The 25,929-nt window shown below is 36.1% G+C and overlaps 1 pseudogene; it reads right to left on the bottom strand.

Annotated features, from left to right (window-relative positions):
• Positions 1 to 999: 999 nt before the first annotated feature.
• Positions 1,000 to 1,089, bottom strand: LOC119871719 (annotated as a pseudogene).
• Between the last annotated feature and the right edge of the window lie 24,840 nt (positions 1,090 to 25,929).

Here is a 25,929-nt window from a genome sequence, read left to right as displayed (position 1 = left end):
CATGAGAGACAGAGAGAGAGAGAGAGAGAGAAAGAAGCAGAAACACAGGCAGAGGGAGAAGCAGGCTCCATGCAGGGAGCCCGACATGGGATTTGATCCCGGGTCTTCAGGATCATGTCCTGGGCTGAAGGCAGCGCTAAACCACTGGGCCACTGGACTGCCCTATAATCTGTTTATAAATAATTTTTCATAATTTTTTAACTGTTATAAAATGACCCCTTCTTATTTGCCATTATTATTTATTCAATAAAATCATTATTTTGTCACATATACACTATTGATTCAATTAATTATTTTATTTCTTTATCAACTTCTAAGGTGTAGATAGATCACTTTGATAGGTGTTTCAGGGGATATATGGTATTTTTGCCCTAGGAACTTGCAATTGGTTCTTTTCTTTCAGAACTGTTCATACCAGAGCTGAATAAACATATATGACAAGACACCAGCAATGTTTCAGAGAAGTATATGGCAAATTTTTTTCTTTAAGATTTTATTTATTTATTCATGAAAGACAGAGAGAGAGAGAGAGAGAGAGAGAGAGGCAGAGACACAGGTAGAGGGAGAAGCAGGCTCCATGTAGGGAGCCCCATGTAGGACTGGATCTTGGGTCTCCAGGATCACACCCTGGGCTGAAGGCAGTGCTAAACCGCTGAGCCACCGGGCTGCCCAGTATATGACAAATGTTTAATAAATTATATACATAATGTGTGCTATGTGTTCTGAGAATTATTTCTTGTTACAATTCAGAGCAGTAACCAGAGAGGGCTTCTTGGAGGTGGCATGAATTAAAGACTTTGGAGAATGCATAATAGTTAAATACTAAAAGAATGAGCTAGGGAATTCCAAAGAGGAAAATAGTATAAAAAAATACAGAGAAGGAGACTTGAATATCATATAGAAAGAACCAAAACAAGCAAACAAGCAACACAGCATAATGACAGAACTATTAATAGAATATTATGATTGGAAAGAGGAGGGCTCAAGAAGGGAAAGGGGAAGAGATTTAGCAGCCAATAAAACCATCACCCAATTTATCTTGGGAAGTAGATACTACACTTGATCTTAGCCAAAAGGCTGAGAAGCAATTGGGAAGCAGAAAAAGTGTTTTATAAGTTAAAATCTCAACGAAGATGAGATGTTATCCATTTTACAAAAAGGTGAAGAACAAGGAAATGTTTCCATTAGAGAGAACATCACATGCAAAAGCCCAAAGGAGACAAAAATGTTGGCTATTTAAAGAACTACAAGAAATTCCATATGAGTAAAAGATAGTGTTTGCACATGGGAAAGAGAAGCCAATGGTTGGGATTGAGAAAGAGGAGTATATGGAAGTGGGTTGGCTGGGAGGTTATTTTCTCCATGTTAAAAAGATTGAATTTTACTCTGATAGCACTAGAAGCCACTGAGAAGGATAAACAAGGTCAGAATTGTATGGGTGATTTCATTAAGCAGCAGTAGGAACTATTTATGAGAGAGGCACTGTTGGAGGCAGAAAGAACTATTGCTAAAAAATTGGAGTGATTCAGATGACAGTGGTGAAGCAGACTCTGGTGGCTTGGGAAGAGAAAGACATAAATGTATGGGTGACAAAGAAAAAGAATTCATAATTTTTATGCAAATAGATGACAGCAGGGCCATTTTAGGACCTTCAGGGTCCATATATTTCTATGCTGGGAGTCCATACCCCATGTTGTATTAAGCATATTAAAATATATGCACAAACCCATAAAAGTCATAATTATAATAAATAAAGTGAGTGTTCTAAGTTTCATGATTTTCAGTTTATGAGGTACATCATTTTTTAAATAACTTTACCCTTATTAGGGTTGATTATTCTTTATGATTTTTACATTTATATAAGAATTGCAGTGAACCATAATTGTCTAATTGCCAGAAAATGATTTGTGAACAATTTAACAGTTACTAATTTTAATTTCTCTGTTTTCATATATGTGCGAGTGAGTTTTATATATTATTTTAAACATCGTCAGAGCCCTTCAAAAGCTTTATGGTCCTAGGCACCGTATCTTACAAGTAAAATTGGTTCGGATAGTGTTGACATCACTAATTTATCAGAAATCACAATAGGGAGAACAAATATCATTCCAAGTGCGTCCCACCATACCCTTTGTAGTTTCATGTACTCAGATTTTAAACCAATTCTTTAAATTTAGTAAAACCTCTTAAGAGTGTTCCAGGTCATGGCCAACTATGCCTACCTCCTTATGTGGATAATAGTGGTGAACTCAATGAAAAACACACGAAGTGAGAAATCTGCTTTCTACTCAGACCCCTTTCCTAAACACAGTCATTTGTGTTCTTCTAGGGGGAGGAAAAGAACACAGCAGCTGTTATATCCCAGGCCAGCCCAGACCACTCAGTGTAGCTATTTCCAGTAATCAAAGGGCCCAGCATGTTGCAGAAGGGCAGGTGCTGAACTGACGTCATTCTCCTTCAGGGCCAATCTTTAGCAGGCACATATTCATCTGCCCATGAAAAGTGCACTCCATGAATCCTCACCAACAACAACATGCCATGGCAACACCGCTGACTGCGACTTTCTCCTTGATCAGTTGCCATTCCTCAGAAAATCACAATTGTCAGCTAAGCCTTCTAACAGAGCAGAGTGTAGAGTAAGAAGGTAAGGTACTTTATGATGCAGCATTAGTGAAGTGAACTTACATCAAAGCTCTCAATTTCATAACATATTAAGAGAAAAAGTGAATTTTCTTGAAAACTGTTCCTCAAAAATATTTTTTTTTCAGTTACCAGCATGTTACATAAAGCACTCAAAATCTGATTTGCCATTATGTCAAAGGAACATTGGTATCTTTCATCTAAGTAATTTGATATAAACCTATCATACAGACAATTGAGATTGATATTCAGCCCTTATATATTTTTTTATCTTATCATCACTTTTCAGGAGAAAGCAAGTAAACTAGGAGAAAGGTTAGGAGGATACAGAGAAGAGGGAAAAAAAATAAAGAAAAGAAGAAGAAAAAGAAAAATTAAAAGACAAAGAAAAAAATCTGTAAAAATTAGTTTATATTTTTCTCCTTTCCACAAATGGTTAGTTCAAACATTTTTTTTTAATTTCCTAGCCTAATTATATGGAGCCACCACCCTAAATCAAATTCTATTAGTGAATATAAAAGTGCTATCTCCAACTTAAATTCACTTGTTTTCTTCCTGTCCTTAAAACAAAACAAACAAAACAAAACATCTAACTACATCATTTATTACAATCCTGTAGATTATAAATTAGTCCCACAGTACTGGGTCTTAATTCTAGTCAAAGGTAGTTTTTCTAAGGACTCAAATACACCAGACACTCTGTCCTCACAGTCTATAAAAGGTTAATTCATACCATCATATCTGAGAAAACTTTATCTCTACCTAATTTGATCAGTGTGGTCAATATAGAAAGTAGCAACATAATAAACATTAACTTGTTCTCTCATCCTTATGTGTTCATTCATCTCCAGAGAAAGATCGAAATTATCCATGAATGTGAAGCAAGGATTATGCTTCCAGCATAATCAAAAGACCTGGACTGCAATCTAGACAAATAGAAAATATTATGTAAATGTGCACTAATTGATTTATTTAACCCTTTACTTAATTTGTAGCACCTTGGTTCTAAATTTTGGTACTGAATTTAAGCTGCCAAGCAGTGCTTATTACCATGCAAAAAAGAAAAGGAATCAGATGGCAGAAAGCTACTTCTTTGTTGTGCTCTGAAGCTAGTTTTCTCTCCAAACACCTTTTTGGTTTTGTTCTTCAAGAGAAATTAATCTTCAAAATCATTGCTAGTGGCCAGTTAATTTAGCTCAAGTTAAAGTACACAAATTTTGTGTAGTTCATTTCTTCCCCCAACAAACTCTGTAAAGAGCCCCTGTTTAATTATTAGAACAGTGAATTCAAAGTAGGTATCAATCTTATCAATTGTAGTGCTATTTTCCTCAGTATCAAGGTCATTTCAGTTACACAGGCAAGTATCAATTTAACAACCTCCACTGATATTTGTTAAATCACCTCTATCTACTGTATGTGAGACAATCACCTCAAGTTGTCTTTTTTTTTTTTTTTAGACTTTATTTATTCGTGAGAGACACAGAGAGAGAGAGAGGCAGAGACACAGGCAGAGGGAGAAGCAGGCTCCATGCAGGGAGCCCGATGTGGGACTCGATTCCAGGTCTCCAAGATCACGCCCAGGGCTGAAGGTGACATTAAACCTCTGAGCCACCCGGGCTGCCCATCCTCAAGTTGTCTTAATGAAGTTTTTCTGCAGTAATTATAATCTCTTTTCTGAACTGTATCCAGAAAGTTTGGTACCTTACTGTTTTTCTCATTATTTTATTAACATTTTAATAAATGAATTCTATTTATTTTATTAAATTCATATTCTAGCTTGAATATGATAGAAGTTCCTTGTAAACAAGAACTGTATCTTTACTACATTAACTTCACAGCCCTTCTTTGAGCTCATATTTACTGGGAGCACATCACATCCTAGACCCTGACTAATATTTGAGGATATGGAGAAGATGTATTAGAATCCACCTAGGAAAGGTCTCAATCAAGTGGACATGATGAATTTGTGAAATGATGAATTCTGGAAAATGTAAGAAGTTCTATGGATGAAGAGTTATGAGGACATAAAAGATGGGCAATGAATTTTGCACAAAACAGAGATTTAATCTGGGTTATAAAGAATAAATAGCAGTTTCCTAGGATAAAAATTAGAGAAAGGGTCAGGAAGAGGAAAATTCCCCAAAGTACAGGACAGAATCATGAAAAGAGTTTCCACAACATTTAGCACAAAGCTATGTAAATATTAGAGGCTTTAATAATAGTTTCATTTTGATTAATGAAGTTCCTTGATATTGGCTGGGAAGATCTAGATTAACATTTTTTGCAGACTCCAAGCAGAAGTCCTTTTACTTTGTGTTTAATGTGTTACCTTAAATGAAAGCTGAGCCAATTCAGTTATAAAGAGAAACTTGCCAAATATTCAATTTGATGTATTTTGGTGATGTAAACCTGCAGAATATCTTAAGCCTTTAATATTCCCCACTGTTCTATTATAATTAACATGAGCACTCTGTTTGAAGGACAAAGTTTAGTCTACAAAGGCACAGCCTGAAGTAATAGCATTTGCATCTTGGTTGATTTCCCTTATGAAAATAAGGAGGGCTCATGGGGAAAAAGAATACTGCCCAAGTCATCTATTTTGGTACAAATACATGTCTTTGATTCTAAATTCTAATCACTTTAGCTTTTGCCCCTTCATAGCAGAAATACAGTTTCACTAACATTGTGGGATCATATTTATATTCATTTAGACTCCACAGATGCTTAATGAATGCCTAATGCTTTATATATGTGCTATGCTAGATAAGAGGGATATAAGCAGTGAACAAGACAGACACCAACTACTGATTGCATACTGTCTTCTAACAAAAAAGAGAATGAAGAAATGACTGACCATGACAATATGATCAAAAGACTCAAATGACTCACTATTCCTTTATAATATATGATTTAAATTCAGTATCATGGTCTGTAAGGCCTTACATAATTCCCCAACATCATCACCAACTACTGTCTTTCTCCCACTTTACTTTAGAGGCATTGATTTCCTGTTTTGTCTTCAAAAGTGTCAAGCTTACTCCCATTCCTAAACATTTTCATTTGTTGCTCCCTCAGCAAGAATATCTTCACTTCTTTCCTAAATTCAACCAAGAGTGTATTTAAATGTTACTTTTATGGAGGTCTTTCCTGACCATTCTATTTAAAATACACATTATGTACTTTTGTCATACTCTAATAGTCTTTGTGGCTCAAATCATTTTCTAAAATAATATCACACACACACACACACACACACACACACATACACTCTACTTTAAATGTCACTTTTCTAGACAGAAAAGGGAGTTTGACTTTCCTCTTCACATCCATATCTCCAGTTTTTTGAATAGTGTTTTGCACATAATAGATATTTCTTTTTTGGGGGGGGGATTTGGTTCATGTATGCAGAATGAAATATATGGAGAAGAAATATTTTTGAGTATTCTTTCCCTTTAGAAATTTGTACCAGATCATCCAACATAGATTTTTATTTCTACTTTGTCTATCTCTACTGTGATGCTAGAAAAGAAAATGAAACAAAAAACATACATCTCATAAGCACTTCACATAGGAAAATTAGAGTCATATCATCATTAATATCCTTTTACATTTGAGAGAAACATATCCACATTCAAATAATTCCCAATGTGAACTTCTCAAATTGACAACTGGAATATGGAGTAGGTATCAGGGGACTTGTTTTCTACTTACATATAACTGCATACATTTGGAAAAGTTAATTACCCATTCTATGCCTCAATTTTCTCACACAGATAAACATTTCACAAAGTTTTGTGGATGTTTATAAATAAAAAAAAAAAAGAATTTCTCATTCACATAATCTTAAGTAATGGTGGGTATAGTATCAGATAAACGACTTTCTTTACTGTAGAATACTTATTAATCATTGTTGATAATGAATATCCCCATGGGCTTTAGGTAGAGTGTTTCCAAATTACTTGATCTCGGATACCTCTTAACATAAAGCACATTAGAAAGGATGTTTTACGTAATCCCCTTCAGAAAAGGCTATGCTAGATGATTCTAAGTTCCCTTCCAATGGGAAACACTATGGTTCTATGGTATTTCAAGCCCTCAAAACAGTTTGTTGATTCACGCTCAGTGGTAAGGGACATGGTTTTGGGGACTTGAGAATGAGTTAAGAAAAAAGGTCAACTATTTGAACACAAACTAAATGGCCCATTTTTAGTGAAGTATGTATTTGCCACTAATTCCCATGCATATTTGAGTGAATAAATTGATTAATGTTGAATTTAGCTCTTTTTTTAAACACTAACATCAAAATATTAATGGATATTTGGATATTTCAATATTAATGGGTGTTTGAGTATTTCATTCTATGCAGAAATTGTTTTCCGTTCCATGCAAAAAAATTATTTTGTTTTGTTCTAATAATACATCAAGCCAATAGCAGAACTATTCCAGATGAATAGCATCAAAATATTCATTTCACTAATAATGAAGCTGTTAATAATTGCTGCTGGAACTGTAGCATTTAATAAAAAAGATCTTGATCCTGTTGGCATGGGGTTTAAACTCTAGCTTGAGACAAACATAGTAAACCAATAAATATATATATAATAATTTAATTTTGATTATGAAACATATCATGAAGAACTACAGGGTACTATTATGCCATATAATATAGAGAGTCCAATTTGTTGTGGAAAAGCAGTAAAGATTTTCATGGAATGCAGTATTGATGCTGACATTTGAAGAACTAGTTGGAGATGACAAGGAAAGGTAAATAAAAAGAGAAAGGCTGTAATAGGAGGGAAGAATATTCTAGGAGGAGGGAAAGCTTATGAACAAAGAAGATTGATTAAAGATTTTCAGGTATAGTTGCCAGCATTGGCAAGTAAAAATACAGGATGAACAGTTAAATTAGAATTTCAGATAAAACAATATTTTTAAAATATAAATATGCATCAAATGTGGTAAAGGGTAATATTAAAATGTTTTTTAAAAGATTGTTTATCTGGAATTCAAATTTAACCAGGCATTGTAAATTTTATCTGACAACCTAAATTATAGGTTCTCATCTGGGAGAGATGCCCAGAACCCTTCGAGCAGGTAGGAGAGTGATTGAAGTTGAATAAGATAAATTCTTTCACCTTTAACTTATTCACTCATGTATTCTAAAAATACTTTTCATACACTTAATGTGTCATACACAGTCTTCAAAGTGCCTTGGGATATAGTAAAAAAAGATACATAGATGAATCCCCTATCATGCTACTGATCAAAGATTCTGATGAAAACTTCTCTGTACTGATGATACCTAGCACCACATTTGAGATAGACGTGATTTCTCTAGTAAGAGAAGTTCAGCAGCTAAAAATATCATAAAAGTACAGAAACAGTGTTACTCAGAATCCATTGGCTTTGATTTCACAGTGAAAGTTAGCATCTGATTTATACATAGGATACACTTAAGATTTAGCTCAATTGTTTTCTAATTATCATCTTGATTCCTCCCCTCTGGGTCCTTCCTCTGAGCTAGTGGTTTTCAGTTTGTGTTCTAAGAGGATCCCTCAGGTGCCGTGAAAGATGAGGATGGATGGAGTTAAGCATACAATACACATTGTACCATCCATTTAAGTTTCAACCATGACAGTATTTCAAAGATGGGTGACTGCCTTCACAGGTGTTTACTGTCATATTACAATTCAGTAATTTTTTTTATTTACTAGAAAATGGTAGTGAATACTCTTCTACGTGAACCCATACACATGGTCATTAAAAGAATAATAATTGGGTAGCCCGGGTGGCTCAGCGGTTTAGCACCTGCCTTTAATAATAATAATAAAATCCATGAAATGGTTTCCAAAAACCATTAACCAACCATTTTACCTAGTTCAGTGGTTCACAACCAGTGGGCATTTGGCAATATCTGGAGACATTTTTTTATTATCAGGACAGGAAGGGAGGGAGGCTATTATGAGCATTGAGTGGGTAGAGGTCAGGGATGCTGGTAAACACACTGCAAGGCATAGGACAGTCCTCCAAAACAGAGTATGTTAACAGTATCATTAATAACAAACCCTGATATAAATTAGCAATTAATCTGGTTAGAAACATAATGGTTTAACGCACAGCAATCACAATTGTAAAACATAAGACATGAGTGAAAATCCTTTGATCATTTTAAGATAATAGAAGTTTACCATTTTGGAATACTTACAAATGTTAGACCACTATGTACATTTAAACTTCACAAAAATACAGAGACTAGTTGCATTAGATTTCACTTTAAGTTTTAGGGAATGGAGACTTGAGATGATTAGCTAGTTTGCCAATAATTAGTAGAGTTTGTTTTCAAATGTAGGTACTTTGCTGCCAAAATCAACATACACATCTCCTTTACCATATATTATTTTCCACTGAATGTATTTTTCAATGGAATGATCACAGTACAGAGCTGATTCTGTAGCTCAATATTATTTTAGTTGAAATGGTAGTAAACTCCCTCTACCTCAATATTGTCAACATTTCAAATTAAGGTATACTTTTTTCCACCAATAATTACTAGTATACCTACTCCTCATAATCCTAGATATATATTACCTTGATTAAACACCATCTTCTATTTTGAGTTGAATCAATTTATTTTTAAAGGTTTATTGCTGTTGGAGACTCCCAGCATCCCCTGCACATAGGCACACACATGCCTTAATTAAAGATTTCCTTCTCTGCCTCCATTCCCAAGGAAGGGAATATCTTAATCTGTTCTCAACAACTATCTTCAGCTTTAGTGTCAGTAATCATATCATTTTCATACCTAAATACCTGCATTTTCCTTTGGCTAAATTCTTTGTTCTTTTACATTTAGATTTATTTATTTATTTATTTATGAGAATACACAGAGAGGGGAGAGAGAGAAGCAGAGACACAGGCAGAGGGATAAGCAGGCTCCATGCAGGGAGCCCGATTTGGGACTTGATCCCGGGTCTCCAGGATCACACCCTGGTCTGCAGGCTGCGCTAAACCACTGAGCCACCGGGGCTGCCCTACATTTAGATTTAACTTCAAATGTAAATAATGTTATTCAAGCCCATTAGACCCTAACAATCATTCCATCCGTTTCACAGGTAATTTGCTTCCTAATTACCACTTAAAATAATACATATGTTGCTATTTTTTATGTTCATATATTCATTGCTGCTATATACAGTTAATAAAGATACACATAGAGAGTCAAAATTATATCTGCAAATCATTGCAATAAATTAGATGTTTATTCATAGAAACATCTAGTTGATGATCACTTGCTGGCAAGATTGGACAAGTTTCAAAGTGACTCCAAAGGAGATCCAAGCATACTGTTAAAAAGAAAATCTCCACAGAACATAATAAGAACACTCGTGTTTGCGAAGGAACTATGCCTCCATCAAAAATTGAGTCTAATTTTGAGGTTGAGATTTCATTTATTCACTGCGATATTAACTGCACACCCAGAATTATTGGTTTCAATGAAAGAGAGAATGTTGTTTCTGATCAAACAAATTCTAAATAAAACATTGCCAGTTCACATTTGTCATTTGGATTTTTTTTCATTTCTTTCAGAAACTTACCTTAACACTTTCATATACTATTGATAGGAATGGAAGCTGATTTGACCCTGATGGAGAGAAACTTAAAAAACAAGAATGCTCTCCTTCAGAATCCTTATATGAGACATTAGAAATAGACTTTAACCAAAAGAGGCAGATAAGGATTTTAATATTAGGATGCCTCAAAGTTCAAAGAACTGGAGGGAACAGGATCAACTAGAGCCAGAAAAGCACTGAGTGGAGGTATAGGAAGCAGGGGCTAATGAATATCCTTCAGGGAGCCTGAAATAAAATAAACCATGTCTAAGAATATTTTATTTTTTATTTTTTTATTTTTTATTTTTTTATTTTTGTCTAAGAATATTTTTGACGCAACTATTCATTTTCACATTTCAAAGAAATAACATTTGATTGCCTACTTTGGGTCCCATGATCATTATTTTTCTAAGGCAGAGCAGGAAATCTTTTTTTTTTTTTTTTTTTTTTTTTTTTTTTTTTTTTTTTTTTTTTTTTTTTTTTTAGAGCAGGAAATCTTAACTGACATTTTCACAAAAATATATGCCAATAGCAGAAAGATTGTTGCCAATAGAGACTCATCACTCATATCAAAAACCTTAAAAATAAGCATTCCTCTAATCAAGAAACCAATCTCTGGTTCATAATGTGGGAAAACAGTCAAATAAGTTTCTAAATTTATATCTAGTAATTAATGTTATGAAAAAACTGAAAAAACTCCATACTAAACATGATATTTAAAAAAAACAATCATGGAGTACCTGGGTGGCTCAGTTGGTGAAGCATCAGATTCTTGGTTTTAGCTCAGATTTCAGGGTCCTGGTATGGAGCCCTGACTCTGACTCCGAGCTCAGCACAGTCTGCTTGTCCCTTTCCCTCTGCTCCTCCTCCTGCTCTTTCTCCTTCTCTCTAAAAAAATTAATAAATAAAATATTTTTAAAAAATCATAAAAAAATCAGACTAAGTGAAAGTATAATCCAATTCTTGTTTAAATGACAATATATGTATTTATGGGAAAGTGCCAAATGAAGATATAGTTTAAGCAATTTTTACTATATATTTATTCTTTTACCTTTATATCTATTTTTGAGCTTCATTGAACATAGGCAACACCCTTTTTGAACTTGGCCACAGCAACTTCTTGCAAGATACATCTATTAAGGCAAGGGAAACAAAAGCAAAAAGGAATTATTGGGACTTCATCAAGATAAAAGCATCTGCACAGCAAAAGAAACAGTCAACAAAACTAAAAGACAACCTACAGAATGGGAGAAGATATTTGCAAATGACCATCAAATAAAGGCGAGTATCCAAGATCTATAAAGAACTTATTAAACTCAACAGCAAAGTAACAAACAATCCAATCATGAAATGGGCAAAAGACATGAACAGAAATCTCACAGAGGAAGACATAGACATGGCCAACAAACACATGTTCCCCATCCCTTGCCATCTGGGAAATACAAATCAAAACCACAATGAGATCCCACCTCACACCAGTGAGACTGGTGAAAATTAACAAGGCAGGAAACAACAAATGTTGGAGAGGATGTGGAGAAAGGGGAACACTCTTGCGCGGTTGGTGGGAATGTGAACTGGTGCAGCCACTCTGGAAAACTGTGTGGAGGTTCCTCAAAGAATTAAAAATAAAACTACCCTATGAGCCAGCAATTGCACTGCAGGGGATTTACCCCAAAGATACAGATGCAGTGAAATGTTGGGACACCTGCACCCCAATGTTTACAGCAGCAATGTCCACAATAGCCCAACTGTGGAAGGAGCCTCGGTGTCCACTGAAAGATGAATGGATAAAGAAGATGTGGCCTATGTATACAATGGAATATGACTCAGCCATTAGAAATGACAAGTACCCACTATTTGCTTCAACGTGGATGGAACTGGAGGGTATTATGCTGAGTGAAGTAAGTCAATCAGAGAAGGACAAACATTATATGTTCCATTCATATGGGAAATATAAAAGATAGTGAAATGGATTCTAGGGGAAAGGAGAGAAAATGAGTGGGAAATATTAGTGAGGGTGACAGAAAATGAGAGACACCTAACTCTGGGAAATGAACAGGGGTGGTGGAAGGGAGGTGGGTTGGGGGATGGGGTGACTGGGTGATAGGCACTGAGGGGGGCACTTGACAGGATGAGCACTGGGTGTTATGCTATCTGTTGGCAAATCGAACTCCAATAAATATATACAAAAATGTGCTCTAAAATGATTAAGAGAAGTTTGAAGAAACTTCCGTCCACTTAGAATCTATCATGCCCCATAAGATGCTGTAATATTGGAAAAATCATAATCTCGTTCAAACATTGGTCATTAGTAATCTGATTTCTTACTCTGGGAAGCCACAAGTCTAGCAAAGGTTACCCCGTTGTGATCCATAGATGCATCTAGTGGTCAGTAAGACCATACACATACTTTAAAATTCTCAACGAGTATGTATTTCTTAGCATGAGAGTCTATAGGTTTTATCAAGTTTTCAGAGAGACGTGAGAAAGCAGAAAATTAAAATCTCTAATTTCTATCCCTCCCAAATTCCCTTATTTTGTCTTTTATCTGTTATTTCTCACTATTGGAAGCATATGATGGCTGCTCAAAATGATGTTAGCAATTAATTAAAGAAAGCTATATGTTTGTCATCTGTGGTAATGAGTATTCCCACATGTGGTAGAGATGAAAAACAAAATTAACTTTATTAGGATAGGAACACATGAATAATAACTTAGTATAAAACCTGTCTTGGGATGCTTGGGTGGCTCAGTGGTTGAGCATCTGCCTTCAGCTCAGGGCATGGTCCCAGAGTCTGGGATCGAGTCTCACATCGGGCTCCCTGCATGGAGCCTGTTTCTCTCTCTGCCTGTGTCTCTTGCTCTCTCTCTTTCTCTCTCTCTCTCTCTCTCTCTATGTCTGTCATAAATAAATAAAATCTTAAAAAAATAAACCTGTCTTACTCCCTTATTAGAGATATGGATAGCAAATCAAATAATGGATGGCATATTTTAATACATAAATGTTGCAAAGTGGTACAGACTAGGATCAGAATATTGAAATAAACTCTTCTTTTCTACATTGTCTTTTTAAGTCAAGGCCAAAGTAAAGTCTGACTGCACTTATAAAGCCTTACCTAATTCTTTTATCTCTTACTAACGTCACTTTTCTGATTTCCTATTCCTGGAATAATACATGGTTTTCAGCCCAACTCCAATCAGTTGTTTGGCTGCTGGAGAAGGATTTGGAGGACCTGTCAAGGCTCAGCTGGAAAGAAAAACTCAATGATTAGCAGTGTGTGCTGTGAACTCTGACAGGAGAATGGTTGGCCTTAGGCTAGAACAGAACAGGAGACAATACACTGCTTACAGCATAAAGATACTAAAAAAAAAAAATTAAGAAACTTATCAAGACCTGGTGAAATTCTGAAGTTTTACACTGGATTCACAGTCTGCCATATGTGAATAAAAACAGGGTTATATCTTTGGGATAAATACCCAGTAGTGCAATCAGAAAGGATGAATACCCACCATTTACATCATTGTGGATAGAACTAGACTCTATTATGCTGAGTGAAATAAGTCAATCAAAGAAACACAATTATCATATGATTTCACTTATATGTGGAATATAAGAAACAGTGAAAGAGACCATAAGAGAAAGGAGGGAAACTGAGTGGGGAAAAATGGGAGAGGAAGACAAACCATGAGAGATCCCTAACTCCGGGAAACATCCCTAACTCTCCTTCTGCAGAAGGGGAGGTGGGTGGGAACATGGGGTAACTGGGTGATAAGCATTAAGGAGGGCACATAATAAGATGAGCACTGGGTGTTATACTATATGTTGGCAAATTGAATTTAAATGCAATGTAAAAATATAAAGTAAAGAAACCTCAGGGTTATTACAACCTTTGTTACTTTCACCTTGAGCAACCACATTGCTCAGGTGAACCTTTAACTCTAATACTGAACCCTAAACTTAAAAGCATAAGCCAAGAGAATCATAGCATTGATTATCTGTTGGATCATTTTTTTTAAGTTCCATTATCCAACTGACCATACATAAACCTAACTAGCTACTATTAGTTTACAACAAGTAGTTCTAAGTCAGTACAATCAGTAGCATGGAAACATTTTGGATGAGAGTGAAAAAAATAAAATAGGCTTTTTTCTCAATGCCATTTTCTTACTCTGTAACAGGCACCGTGCTTATTTATTTGTCAAGTGACCTTGTAATTAAGATTCATCATCATCATCATCACTTCCAGTTACAAGTGACAAAACAAGTTCGAATTTGTTTTGCCCCAAAATAGGTGAGAGTTGAACCCAAGTTGATCTCTGCTATATCCCATGACTTTAATCTTTGCATTATAGAACCACAGAAGACAATGTTAAATCATTCATACTGTTTGCAGAGTCCCTTGGTGAATAAGAGAAGACAAACACAGCTAACAGGAGATCAGGGTAACTACTAAGTGCCTGTTTGATTTAAGAGCAAAAGGAAGGGAATCCATTTTCAGCAGGAAAAACACAAAATCACGTATTCTCTATTTTCTTAAAAAAAAATCCTGATAAAAAAAAAATCCTGATAATGAGAAAAAACGGTCTCATATTGTGATTATGGATGGCAAACTCAAATGCAAAATGGTCTAATGGAAAATCATTAAGAGCACTGGATTGGGAGCCAGTTTTAAATCTGTAATACATACAAAGCATGTGAAATTAGGAAAGTTATTTAACTTCTGTGTTGTTGAGTTCCTGCTTGTGAAGAAATATAATTAGATTGTTATATCCTTTCCACATAAATGGATTGTTCCAGATAGTTTTGAGAATTAAAATAATACCTGGCACGGAGTATCATTCAAGTTAATTATGATCATATTTATTATAGTAACAGTTACCCATATTCCAATTCCACTTGAAGTACCCATAATTTAGTTCTGTTATCCATACTTTAGGTGTTATTTTTAAAATCCTTTACCTTGAGCACTTCTTGTGATCAATAACCCCACCATTAATAACCGTCCTTTCCCACATGAAGCACTGAGGAAACAGTGATGAACAACAAAGATGCCTCTCTGTCCTCATAAAATTTTCAGCTTCTCAGAGACTGCAAGAATCGAAAAAATAATCCTGAGTATGATGAATGTTTTGAAAGGGAAAATATGGTTGTAATGACGTATAATTGGGGGTGCTAGGGTCAGGGAATGCTCCTTGAGGGGGTGCTGTTTAAGCTGAAACATGCCCATAGAGAATTAAATTGAACAGAGCACAGAGCATCACTTTTTTCACCATCTATCTCCCCCGCCAACCAGGCATTCCAGTGTAAAAGCTACTGTTGCCATTGCTCACACCCCTTTCCAAAATTGCTCCTGTATCTCCATTTTCAAAACCATTCTTGGGTCTCTCTCTATTCCTCTCCTTTCATTCCACTGTTCCTTCTCAAGATGGACTTGCACACATATGACCCTGGTGCCCTGCACGGAAGTGCTTGCTGCCACACTGGGGGAATGTGGTCAGCAGACAGCCTTCAGCTGTAGGCTCATTCAGGAGCTGCCTTGGCCACAGAGAGGACTCTCTTCTTCCCAGCTATCCTTGTGCCCAAGGCCACTCACATTTGGTGTTTGATAGAGGTGGGGATAAACAGACCCTGCTCCTGCCTTTTTAGACCACACTGGAATAACTGTGTGTCCATAAGCTCCTGAAGATCCTGGAGGTGGTGAGGGGCAGGGTTCACTGAAGCTTTATTGTACCTTCATGACAAATAGATTTCTCCCTTTGCCCAATCCCTTTGGTTCTTTTCTTCATTGTTTTGACCTTAATAAACCTCTGGTACTTTTAGTACCTCTGGTACTAGACTGCGAGTCTCAGCAACTGCTTCCAGACAACCTAGTCCATAAGACTCCTCATATTTATTTTGCTCTTCAGGAAACAGCTCAGTCAAATCACTTATAAATGAATCCAGTTTTCCAAATTGAGTTTCTTCTATTTTTTTCTGCATATTGTTCTAATAAAAAAAGAGAATTCTAAGTCTTGCAATTTGAACAGTAAAAACCCTCTCATGTGTTCATGTGGTCATGTATATGTGGAGGATAATTAGAAAGGCATAGTGAACCTGTGAATTTTCATGTATTAGTTTTGTGGTTCATACTATTCTTAAAATCTCTGGACTCTGTCTTCCATGAGGTTGCTTTCCAGCCACTGAAATTCCTGGAGCTGGATGAAGGGCACCGAATCCAGCACATTCTGTATCAAAATGTCTGCCTTTTATCTGCCCCTGGAGACAAATCTATTTTTACCCTCTTGATTCTCCAGCGCTTGTGATGAAATACATAAAACTGAGAGATAAAAATGGGAAGAACCTTTGAGAAAAGAAAGGGAAGAATACTGTAAGGTTAACTCACATAACCAAGAATGGGAGTAGGTGGGGCTGGCATTTTTGCTTGGTGTGCTTCATGTGTGGTGGGAGGTTTCAGTGGTGAATGAAAGGAGCAGAATTGGACTGAGTATGACAGAATTAGAAAAGAAAAGGAGTATTTGAGAAAATTGCTGGGAGTTATGAACATCTCTTTTTTATATATATTGAGAGATAGGGAAAAGATTCTAGTTTATCTTTTTTTATGCATCCAGACTACAGCAGACTCCCTGTATCAGGATTACTTGGACAGGATTCTGTGGTCCCACCTCCAGAGTTATAGATCAAATTTAGAGGAGCTTTCCAGTATCTTCCTTTTTAATAAACATCCAAGTTATTTCTAGGGCACATGATCCACACAGCACATTATCTGAAGCACTGATCTAGGTCAGAAGCTGGTCTTCATATTGGACAAGTTTTGCTGTGAACACACACACACACACACAGAAAGTTTCTACAGGATATACAGGCATGAATGATTTTAAGGAATATATATTGAAATCTACTTTTGAATACAGACTTCCCTAAGGTTAATCTTCCTGAAAAAGCCCATTGCCCACAAGTTTACCATAACCACCAATGCTTTCACAATTGCCTTTCTCTCACTTCCTAAAGGAGTTGCATTTCTCCTGCCTGATGAATCTTGCCAGAATGCATTGCCCTTAGGTATAAATCATACAGGCAATGAACAGAGGGACAATTCTGGAGTGTATAGTTGCTAAGGAAGAGGCCCAAGAGAAAAAACAAAAAGTCAGTAAGCCAGTGAGAAACACTGAAGTTTTATTCCTGCATAGAATCATGGCAGAATTGACTTTCAAAACTCTTGAAAGGCTCTTAGCTATTTCTGTTCTCTCCCACTGACTATTTCTCAATCATCCATAAATCTCTCTTTATCCTTCTCAATCTCACATTTGAAAAAGTATTTATGGTATGTGACATGTTCATTTGACTTAAAAAATTCTCTGCCATTCAATTTATATGAATTATAAATTTTAAATATTTCTATAAAGTGAATTAGCAAAATATGCAGATCCAAAGTTTTAATTAAATTATGAATTAAAAGACAACATACATAATAAATTAGGCAGAAATATTTTGATGCCATTAAACTTAGAATGAAAAATCTTAGGTGACAACTTGAAAGATGTTAGGAGTTAATTTTTAAAAATTATTTTAGTAAATAAAGATACACATGTTTGTACATACCTACTCATATGTATCAGTACAAATCATTTTTCTTTGTCATGAAAGAGTCCAAGTGAAGTAGTTCTAATTGGCAAAAGGCTCTGCTCATTTAGCCACTTGCAGATGTTGATGTCTTGAAATCAACTTTGTTCTAGGTTCCCCTATGTTTCTGACCTCATCTTTCCAGTCTGGCTGGATCCCTGCGACAGCCAGATGAAGAAGCAACATGTTACAAAGCGCCCTAGATTATGATATTAGCCCATGTTCTCCCAGCAAACACTTGGCCACGTTTAATTGCAAGGAGAGCTGGAAAACATAGTTTCCAGCTAGGATCCTACATCTCAGATTTTAAAAACTCAAGTCAGTGGAAGAAAAAACAGATTCACGAGACATTTGTCTCGTATAATTTACATTAGTAAATTCATGAAGTGAATTTACTAATACATTTTTATGAGCTAGTCAGCACTTCACACAGGGTATATTTTAATACATTGTTGACTTATGTTTATTAGTGTTTTATTTTTGTGTTTCTCAATATGTTAAGGGACATTATAATTTTTCTTTTATACTATGCTTACCTAGTTTTCATAAAAAGACTATCATAATTTCTTAAATGAACTGGAATAATCCTTCTTTACATAGGAATTGGAATAGATTGCCAACTTTTCAAAATATAAGCATGATCTGTTCCTACACTTGGTAAAATTCACCTATAAAATCTCTGGACATGAATTGCTTTATTTCAATATTCTTAAATATTTTTTAAACAAATGATTCCATTGATTTAATTAAAATTGGTCTATTTGTGGTTTTCTACTTCTTCTGAATAAATTTTGGTAAATTATAAAATTTTCTAGGATGTTAGGCATTTTGTTAAAATGTCAGATGTATTAGAATAATATTAATTGTTGATCATATTTGCTTGTGCTTCTTAATGTGTTGTTTTAACAAAAGCCCTAAAACTGATCTAGTCTATAGAGCAAATTATTCTTCACCTTTATCTATATGATCTGCTATATACAATGATGCCAGAAATAATAGGTGGTGAGTTGTGGACATCCTACAGAACCCCTGGCAAGTTCTAGTAGGAAAAACACAGTACATACTGGTAGGTATTGAAGCAAAGTCATGAGTTCTGCAAATTTCTATTCTGGTTTTAGAAAATTATTTCCTAGTTTACCATTGAACTTAGATAGTGTGAACTTGTAACTGTGGAGCATCAACGACTATGCAATCTGAGCTGCCTATCATAATAAGCCTTAAGATGGAAATTCACAGCAGCATTTTATCATCCAGTTGAAGTGTGATATTTAAAATGCAGTTTGATCAATTCCTTAGGGCATGATTAAGTTGCATGGGCCTGTGGTTCAGACCTACTTGCTGATGGGTTCTGGTTTAATATCTGTCAATGAGAAACACTCATATGAGACCTGTATGATAGAAAGGGGAGGCTCTTTATCCAGCCATAAGAGACAGATATATAGTCTTCTAGGTATTCTCCAGCGAATCACCTGCCTCAGTGCTGTATAGAGGTAAGTATATCCGTGGCAGCTTCATTTGGCTTCTGAAACCCTACAGAAAAACTAATAAAATAGTCAAAAATATTCAAAATAATTTAAAGGTTTTCAGGAGTTAGGATTATTTCTATTCTTACCATTTTTTTTCATTAAGGGCAGCTGCATGCATCAACAATAGCTCATTGATGGCAATTACAATATTTAGTGTAATGGGTATCATGGGGTGCTGCAATGTGGAGTAAGCTCACTGCCCATTCTTCAATGTGGCTATGACTTCTATTTTGGCAGAGTATGATCATAGGGGATCACTTTTACATTTCAATATCCCTTTAGAGAGTTCTTGGCATGGTCTTCAAATACTAGTAATAGAAGTCATTTTGTATTTCGAATTGACAGGCAGTGGCCACAAGCAAGAGTAACAAAAGCATTCTAAGCAGGAGTGAATGGTCACATGCATGCATGCACGGGTGCAGCATGAGGGCTAAAGAGTAGGCATGTTGCTCTATTCATGTTTGGGACCCAGGCATTCTGGCAGCAATAAGAGCTGATCATTAAACTTTAAATGTGTGGCTATCTGGCTTGGCACAGGGAATTGACAGCTTTAGGTCTCACAAAGACAACTTTTGGAAACCACTGCCCTAGACAATACTTACTAGGATCTAAACTAGGTTGTAACATAGATCTTAGTATGAGCTCATGTACAAGTAAAGGGCTGAAGAAAGCTGGCAACAGAGAAACAAGAATAAATCAAATATAGGGAGTAGAGTAGAGAAGGCACATGATAATGATCAGAAAGAGAGAGAGAGATGAAAAATTACAAATGACTTTCCAAGTGTAATCCTAGTCTTTAAGGTATGGCAGCACTTCCTTGCCTAGAAATCATGTGCTAACATGACTTCTTCTGAGAATTTGTTTTTTAGGTTAAAGTAATTTGAACAGACATTCCACACTTACCCAAGTTATCCCATACATGACACATGCCATCGTACTGAGAGAAAAATATTTAAATCTATTGAGGGAGGATGAAAATGACTCCTTCAAACTACTGCTAAATTCTGAAATTCCAAACCAATAGCATCCACCTAATTAGGGTACTGAAACATCATTCAATCCAACAATTTCATTTTACAGATAAGGAAACTCTGTATAGTCGCATTTTATGCAATTCAATAGCAATCTGAGCAAGGAATATTATAGCTCTAGATGAAAGGAAAGGAAGGATCCAAACCTTCATACAGAACAGTATGAAAGAGAAGTCACTACTCAGTGCAGTGTGGTATTAATTCTGATTTTGTTTACAATTGATGAGGATTTAAATTTGGGAGAGGTTTTTCCTTAAATATACCTGTGTTTCTCACATGCTGTCTCAGCAATTTAGCAATCTAATTACTTGCATGGGCTCATTCTCAAGACAGAAGCTTAGGTTAAAACCCACCTTGAATCTCAAATCTGGTTGCTATGGTAACAATATCCATTTTCTATTCATTGTGCACTCCTAGCTATCTCATGTGAGGAATCATAGATTTCTCTCTGATGCCAAAGTACTATGATAGATCATCATTATGGATTTTTATGTATATTATTGTATAGTTTATAATTCCTCTTCAATGGTCATTTAACAGCCTGCATCTTATATTATGCATTAACATATCCCCAAATTCCTCTATTCATTTGGAAAATGTTATAAATCTTAGACTTTGGTTTTGCTATAAGCTGACATTAATCATTTTATTCTTCAAAACTCCTCATTTGGGCCCTGTGAAGAAAAATTCAGAAAAGAATTTAAATTCTGAGAACATACTTTTATTCCCCATTAATACATATGATAATTTTTGTAATATTTATAATAGCCTGTAAGCTCCTAGTGGGCAGAGAACATGTTCATATTCTTTGCTTCCTCCTGAGAAACTAGAACACTATTTCAATACATATTTACTGAGATTGGACATGCCCTACCTAAAGGCAATATTGATGAATACCTACATGACATTCTCCTAATTCCAAAGTATCTCTTCTTACTACTTGCTTTAATGGATTAAAACCCCCACTCTCACCTGCACCTCTTGGAAGGACACCAAGTTTCAAGTAAGATAAAGATAGCAAGCCTGAGTAAAAATGTAATATAATTCCAATCCATCATCAGCATAACACTAATACTCTCTGAGCATGACAATGATAATGTTGTATCATTCTAAGGAAGCATTTATTTTCTGAGCATGACAATGATAATGTTCTATCATTCTAAGTAAGCCTTTAACCTTTAGAACAACCACATTTTACACACAAACACAGTTTGATGTAGACAGGTTGGAACTACCTAACTGAACACGCATAACTAGAAAGTATTCACACTCAGATGCACTGAATATCTTCCATTAGTTAGGTTATTTATGGCTACAAGTTAAAAATCCAGATTTATTCTCATTGTCAGGGCTAGGACAAGGATGGAAATAGAAAGGCACCCAGAGTATTTATTTATTTATTTAGCATAATTTTTTGTTGGAGTTCAGTTTCCCCAAATTTAGTATAACAACCAGTGCTCATCCCATCAACTGTCTCACTCAGTGTCCATCAACCAGTCACCCCGCCCCCCCTACCTCCCTTTCCACCACCCCTTGTTGTTCTCCCAGAGTTAGGAGTCTCTCATGTTCTGTCACCCTCACTGATATTTCCCACTCATTTTCTCTCCTTTCCCATATAATCCCTTTTACTATCTATTATATTCCCCGTATGAATGAAACATACAATGTTTGTCCTTCTCTGATTGACTTACTTCACTCATCATAATACCCTCCAGTTCTTTCCACGTTGAAGCAAATGGTGGGTATTTGTCATTTCTAATTGCTGAGTCATGTTCCATTGTATATATAGACCACATCTTCTTTATCCATTCATCTTTTGAAGGACACCAAGGCTCCTTTCACAGTTGGGCTATTGTGGACATTGCTGCTATAAACATTGGGGTGCAGGTGTCCCGACATTTCACTGCATCTGTATCTTTGGGGTAAATCCCCTGCAGTGCAATTGCTGGGTCATAGGGCAGTTCTATTTTTAACTCTTTGAGGAACCTCCACACAGTTTTCCAGAGGGGCTGTACCAGTTCACATTCCTAACAACAGTGCAAGAGGGTTCCCTTTTCTCCACATCCTCTCCAACATTTGTGGTTTCCTGCCTTGTTAATTTTCATCATTCTCACTGATGTGAGGTGGGATCTCACTGTGGTTTTGATTTGTATTTCCCTGATGGCAAGGGATGCGGAGCATTTTTTCATGTGCTTGTTGGCCATGTCTATGTCTTCCTCTGTGAGATTTCTGTTCATGTCTTTTGCCCATTTCATGATTGGATTGTTTCTTTGCTGTTGAGTTTAATAAGATCTTTATAGATCTTGGATACTAGTCCTTTATCTGCTATGTCATTTGCAAATATCTTCTCCCATTCTGTAGGTTGTCTTTTAGTTTTGTTGACTGTTTCTTTTGCTGCGCAGATGCTTTTTATCTTGATGAAGTTCCAATAGTTCCTTTTTGCTTTTGTTTCCCTTGCCTTAATAGATATATCTTGCAAGAAGGTGCTGTGGCCAAGTTCAAAATGCCTCTAGATTTTGAGGGATTCCTGTCTCACATTTAGATCTTTCATCCATTTTGAGTTTATCTTTGTGTATGGTGTAAGAGAATGGTCTAGTGACATTCTTCTGCACGTGGCAGTCTGATTTTCCCATCATCATTTATAGAAGAGACTGTCCTTTTTCCAGTGGATAGTCTTTCCTGCTTTGTCGAAGATTAGTTGACCATAGAGTTGAGGGCCCATTTCTGGGTTCTCTATTCTGTTCCATTGATCTATGAGTCTGTTTTTGTGCCAGTACCACACTCTCTTGATGATCACAGCTTTGTAGTACAACTTGAAACCTGGCATTGTGATGCCCCTTGCTCTGGTTTTCTTTTTCAATATTCCCCTGGCTATTCAGGGTCTTTTCTGATTCCATATAAATCTTAAGATAATTTGTTCCAACTCTCTGAAGAAAGCTCATGGTATTTTGATAGGAATTGCATTGAATGTGTAAATTGCCCTGGGTAGCATTGACGTTTTCACGATATTCATTCTTCCAATCCATGAGCATGAAATATTTTTCCCTCTCTTTGTGTCTTCCTCAGTTTTTTCAGGAGAATTCTGTAGTCTTTAGGGGATAGATCCTTTACCTCTGGTTAGGTTTATTCCTAGGTACTTATGCCTTGGGTGCAATTGTAAATGGGATTGACTCCTTAATTTCTCCTTCTTCAGTCCCATTGTTAGTGTATAGAAATGCCACTGATTTCTGGGCATTGATTTTGTATCCTGCCACACTGCCGAATTGCTGTATGAGTTCTAGCAATCTTGGGGTGGAGTCTTTTGGATTTTCTACGTACGGTATCGTCATCTGTGAAGAGGGAGAGTTTTACTTCTTCTTTGCCAATTTTTATTTCTTTGCCAATTTGAATGCCTTTTATTTCTTTTTGTTGCCTGATTGTTGAGGCTAGGACTTCTAGTACTGTGTTGAAGAGCAGTGATGAGAGAGGACAGCACTGTCATGTTCCTGATCTTAGGGGAAAGGCTCCCAGTGTTTCCCCATTGAGAATGATATTTGCTGTGGGCTTTTCGTAGATGGCTTTTAAGATGCTGAGGAATGTTCTCTCTATCCCTACACTCTGAAGAGTTTTGATCAGGAATGTATACTGTATTTTGTCAAAAATACAGTATCTGCATCTATTGAGAGGATCCTATGGTTCTTGTTTTTTTTCTCTTGTTGATATGATCTATCACATTGATTGCTTTACGAGTGTTGAACCAGCCTTGCACCCCGGGGATAAATCCCACTTCGTCATGGTGAATACTCTTCTGAATGTACTATTGGATCCTATTGGCTGGTATCTTGTTTAGAATATTTGCATCTTTGTTCATCAGGGATATTGGTCTATAATTCTCTTTTTGGTGGGGTCTTTGTCTGGTTTTGGAATTAAGGTGATGCTGGCCTCATAGAATGAGTAGAAAGTATTCCATCACTTTCTATCTTTAGGAATAGCTTTAGTAGAATATGTAGTGTTCCTTCTTTAAACTTTTGATAGAATTCCCCTGGGAAGCCATCTGGCCCTGGACTTTTGTGTCTTGGGAGGTTTTGTTGACTGCTTCAATTTCCTCCCTGGTTATTGGCCTGTTCAGGTTTCCTATTTCTTCCTGTTCCAGTTTTGGTAGTTTGTAGTTTTCCAGAAATGCATCCATTTCTTCTAGATTGTCTAATTTTTTGGTGTATAGCTGCTCATAATATGTTTTTTAAATCATTTGTATTTCCTTGGTTTTGGTTGTGATCTCTCCTTTTTCATTCATGGAGGACACATTTAATAAGGCACTCACCCTCAACCCTTCACTCTACTTCAAGTCTTGCCCCATCTTTTACATCCTGCTCTCTGCCCCTGGTAGTTGCCCTATTTGGCCCACATCTGAGTTTTCTTCCTCTGTAATTTCCCTATATGAGCTTTTCCTACTGGATTTTACCAGGACATTAGAATACAGAGAGCTGTACTTAACATAGCTTTGAACTTTTTAAACAAATTTCCTGACTGTTTATTAAGTTGTATTACACAAGGTTCACAGAGTAGAGTGCATTTTAGAGGGTTGGGTTGAAATGTACTGAAAAACTAACATTAGTGTATAGACACTAAAATTCCTTATGATATATCTCAAAAATATTATAAATATTAGTATTGTTTTCAGTTATTTACTTGACATTTAATCATTGATTAGTTTTCTGGGAATCTAGCTTTCCATCCACGAATATAAAATACTAACCTTTAAAATAGTCATCTGTAATCCTAATCCTGAATACCATTGAAGCTGTTCTTTATCCCTTAACTGTCTTCATTTCAGGCATTCTCAGCACCTAAAGACTCCTTAACACCCTCAAGAGTGCTAAGCTTTCTCTTGATTCTAGACTTTAAATACAATATCCCTGCCTGGAATTCTCTCCTCCAACATGTATTTTTGTTTAGCAGTTTCTACTACCTTTCAAATCTTAGAGAAGTATTTTCTACAGGGGAATCTGTTCTCAACTTTCCAATAATAGCTAAATCCCACTAGAGCTGTTGTTGTTGTTTTTACAGAAGATATTATTGTTTTCTACTCAACTGTCATTCTCCCCTTTCTTTCTAAGTAAGAGCCATATTTTTATGTGGATACCTAGCATGCTTAACCTAATCTAATCACAGAAGGGCTATTTCCAGGTAGCCTGGGTAGCTCAGCGGTTTAGAGCTGCCTTTGGCCCAGGGCCTGATCCTGGAGACTGGGGATTGAGTCCCATGTTGGGCTCCCTGCATGGAGCCTGCTCCTCCCTCTGCCTGTGTCTCTGCCCTCCCCCACTCCCCACCCCCCGCCAGTGTCTCTCATGAATAAATAAATAAAATCTTAAAAAAAAATAAGTGTTATTTCTTTTTCCAGTTGCCAAACCAATGAAGTGTAGGGAAAATTAGCTGGTAATTCCAGGAGAAACATTCTTTCTGGTTAAAAATAGATTTGGAAAAAAAGAGCTGTATATGACCTCTCCCCCTCATCTTGTTTC

Source organism: Canis lupus, chromosome 4 (genome assembly GCF_011100685.1).
Source record: "Canis lupus familiaris isolate Mischka breed German Shepherd chromosome 4, alternate assembly UU_Cfam_GSD_1.0, whole genome shotgun sequence".
In the NCBI taxonomy this organism is placed as follows: Eukaryota; Metazoa; Chordata; class Mammalia; order Carnivora; family Canidae; genus Canis; species Canis lupus.
Note: the sequence above shows the minus strand (reverse complement) of the source record. Positions and strands in the feature narration are given on the sequence as shown.